Here is a 4,114-nt window from a genome sequence, read left to right on the forward strand (position 1 = left end):
GTTCGATTACTCCACCCCTCTTGGAGAACCCAGCAACTGAAAGTATCCTGGCCACATGGCAGAGCCTGGCTAGCTACCCATGCCTTATTCAATATGCCAAAAACAGTAACAAACAAATCTCACAATGGAGACGTCACTGGTGCCTGCTTGAGCAAATCGATGAGCAACAGGATGACAGTGACAGAAATTTTTGATACAATCAAATCATCAAAATTTTGTCATATCAAAAGTACAACTTACAAAATCACGAGTTGTAAAAAAACACTGAATAAGTGCTCGCTTCGGCAGCACATATACTAAAAATGGAACTATACAGAGAAGATTAGCATAGCCCCTGCACAAGAATGACACACAAATTCGTGAAGCGTTCCATATTTTTGCTGTAAGCCATAATGCCCAAAATTAGAGAGACAGTATGGGGAATATTGTCTGCCATGGAGGCTGGGGGAAGGTGGGAAAGGGGGGGATACCTGGGATATTGGTGGTGGGGAATGTGCACTGGTGGAGGGATAGGTGTTTGATCATTGTGTGATTGCAACCCAAACATGAAAGCTTGTAACTATCTCACAGTAATTCAATAAATTTTTTTTATAAAAAAGCACTGGATAAGGAGACATGATTCCCAAGAACTAGTCTCTGTTTTACCTCAACAAATCACTAGCGTTCAGATAGAAAAAGAGAGTATTTTGTGAGATGGTTCCTTCCCTTTGCTTCTGCAACTTTGTGGAGTCCCTTGATCTATTTTAGGCTTCAGCTTCCTAACAGTATAATAGAAATTTTAACAAAATGAAATGAATTCTAAATTAACTTCGAGTTATATTTTATTCCCAGGCATTATGGATACATAGCTGTTCCAACATTTATGGTACAAAGTCAGAGGTAAAGACTGATATTCCTTTACTCAGACTGTATATTCCTTTACTCAGGAATAAAGACTATATTCCTTTACTCAGGAAAGAGTAAAGGAATATACCTAATAGCCTTTCAGTATCTGTATTGCAAACCATAATGCCCAAAATAAGAGAGAGAGACACCTAAGACAGAAACAGAGACAGACAGATAGGCATAGAGAGATAGACAGAGGCAGAGAGAGAGAGAGAGAGAGAGAGAGAGAGAGAGAGAGAGAAGAAAAGTGCCTACCATAGAGGCAGGCAGGGGGCAGTTGTGCCAGTGACAGGAGGCAAACTAGGGACATTAGGGATGAGAAGTAACTATCTAGTAAAATACACTGGTGAATGAATGGGTATTGGAACATTGTATGACTGAAACCCAATCATAGAAAACTTTGTAACTGTGTATTTCATGGTGATTCAATTAACAAAATGAAATGGACTGAAGGCAAAAGAGGTATAATTCATCATCTACCTAATAACTAACATTATAAGCTATTATAAAGTTTTAAAATATGGTTATTCCCTGGGTTATCAGTAATACAAAAAGTGTCACTGTCACTGTCATCCTGTTGCATATCAATTTGCTCGAACGAGCACCAGTAATGTCTCCATTGTGAGACATGTTGTTACTGTTTTTGGCATATCAAATACGTCATGGATAGCTTTCCAGGCTCTGCTGTGTGGGCGGGATACTTTCTGTAGCTTTCCAGGCTCTCTGAGAGGGGCGGAGGAATTGAATCTGGGCCGGCTGTGTGCAAGGCGAACGCCCTACCCACGACGCTATCGAAGCAATATATATTCTCACATGACATTTTGAGAAAACAAAAAATCAACCTAAGATTGAACTATCTGATGACTGAAAAAAAAACTGTTGGCATTTTGTTCAAAAGTTATCAATCTAGCTTGTAAATCAAGTATTTGTAATTAATGAATACACTTCTTTAATATATGAACTGATAGTTTAACTCTATCTGCACCTCCTTTCCCTTTATTTTTGCTGTTAAGACCAGGTCATCCACTTGGTACTCTTCAGTGTCACACACTGTTAGTTATGGTGTTCGCACACACTGGTGCTGGTGTGCTGAAGATTGCACGCTTGTGGTGTGAGGAACCATACTCACCGTTCTGAGATGAACCTGTAGCCTTATGCCTATAAGGTAGGATGCCAACAAGCTCCTCCCCAAGCCAAAAATTTAGCAGCTCTCTTTAGATGAGCAATTGTAATATTAGAAATAATATAGCTTAATGCCTCCACATCAAAACTCTTTATAATATTCTATGATTTTGAAAATTTGTTTCCAGGTATTTGCTCTAAGTAATGATAGAATCATTTGGAATAACAGAAAACAATACAGGTGCCTAACAATAGGGATTTCCTAAAATAAGCACACTTCCAATAATTATGGGCTGCTGCTATGTGTAAGGTAACAGAGATGGAGGCATGAACAAGACATAGAATCATAAAGATACAGAAAAAGCCCACAGAATGGGACAAATTATTTACCCAATATCCATCATACAGGAACTTAATATTCAGGATATACAAGACACTGGCAGAACATTACAAGAAATTAATCTTCAACTCCATTTAAAAAATTGGGGAAAAGAAATAAACATAAATTTTCTCATGACAGAAATTCAAATGGCCAAAAGGCACATGAAAAAATGCTGTACATCGCTAATCATCAGGGAAAAGCCAATCAAAACAACAAGAGATCTCATCTGACACTACAGAAACTGGCCCACATCAAAAAGATTAAGAGCAATAAGTACTGGCACAGATGTGGGGAAAAAGGGACTCTCATTCACTGTTGGTGGGAATGTCAACTGGGCCAGCCTTTTTTGGAAAAGAATATGGACATTCCTCCAAAAACTAGAAATTGAGACCCCATTTGATCCAGAAATACCACTTCTTGGTATATATCCAAGAGATGCAAAAAAAAAAAACAGCAGAAATGGCATCTGCACTTGTATATTTATTGCAGCACTGTTTACAATAGCCAGAATCTGGAGGAAAAAAAACAGATTGAGATTTTTTTGTTAAGAACAGATGACTGGTTAAAGAAACTTTGGTACATCTACACAATAGAATACTATGCAGCTGTTAGAAAAGATGAAATAATGAAATTTGTATGTAAGTGGATAGACATGGAGAGTATCATGCTAAGTGAAATTAGTCAGAAAGAAAGGGACAGACATTGGATGACTGCACTCATTTGTGGAATATAAAGAAACATAATAGGAGACTAACACCTAAGAACAGTAGAGATAAATGCCAGGAGGATCACACCAAAGTTTGGAAACTGGCCTCACATGCTTGGGGAAAAGGCAGCTAAAGTAAAGAAGGGACCACTAAGTAAATGATGGTTGGAGGGATCGCTCGGGATGGGAGGTGCATGTTGAAAGTAGACTATGAACCAAACGTGATGGCCTCTTAGTACCTGCATTGCAAACCATAACACCCAGAGAGAGAGAGAGAGAGAGAGAGACAGAGAGACAGAGAGAGACAGAGAGAGACAGAGACAGAGACAGAGAAAGAGTAAAAGGGAATGTGCCTGCCACAGGGGTAGGGGTCGAAAGGGGAGGGGGTGGCAAGACAGATACTGGGAAATTGGTGGAGGAGAATGGGCAATTCTGGTGGAGGGATGGATGCTGGATCATTGTATGACTGAAACATAATCATGAAAATTTTTAAGTCTGTATCTCACAGTGATTCAATTTTTTTAAAAAGGGAAAAAAAGAGCCTTCCTCCCAGAGATGAACCGGAGCCGCGGCACGAGAAGCAGACCCTCCACACCTATTGACTGTGATCCTGAGGTCTCCTAACCCATTTTGGCACCAGAGCGGATTCTTGCAGCCATCCAGTTTGACTGTGAACTGAGCTAAAATATTAGAAACCCAAAACCGCGCAACCGCTATCGCGGCCGCGAGGACTCAAAGTCTTCACTCTTAGCAATGAAGAGAAATTATTAGATGATGCCTATTCAGCAGACCTGATTGTTGGGGAAAATTTCCAATCAATAATAATGAGTTCTGTATGGAAATATGGAATGTATGCAATATATAGAGAGAATAATGGGAATATCATTAGCTACTTAGATGGAGGGTGGGGTGGGAGGGGGGTGTATTGGGGTTCTTGGTGGTGGAACGGGTGCACTAGTGAAGGGATGGTGGTTTAATCAGTATTTGACTGTGACTTAAACCTGAAAGCTTTGTATTTT

General features: G+C 39.7%; 1 non-coding gene across 1 annotated transcript; it reads left to right on the forward strand.

Moving 5' to 3' along the window:
* The first annotated feature begins 272 nt into the window (after positions 1–272).
* Positions 273–379, forward strand: LOC129402793 (U6 spliceosomal RNA). The gene has a single exon (XR_008628836.1). It is a non-coding gene; the product is annotated as a U6 spliceosomal RNA (small nuclear RNA).
* The last annotated feature ends 3,735 nt before the right edge of the window (positions 380–4,114 follow it).

This window comes from Sorex araneus, chromosome 2, assembly GCF_027595985.1.
Source record: "Sorex araneus isolate mSorAra2 chromosome 2, mSorAra2.pri, whole genome shotgun sequence".
Classification (NCBI taxonomy): Eukaryota; Metazoa; Chordata; class Mammalia; order Eulipotyphla; family Soricidae; genus Sorex; species Sorex araneus.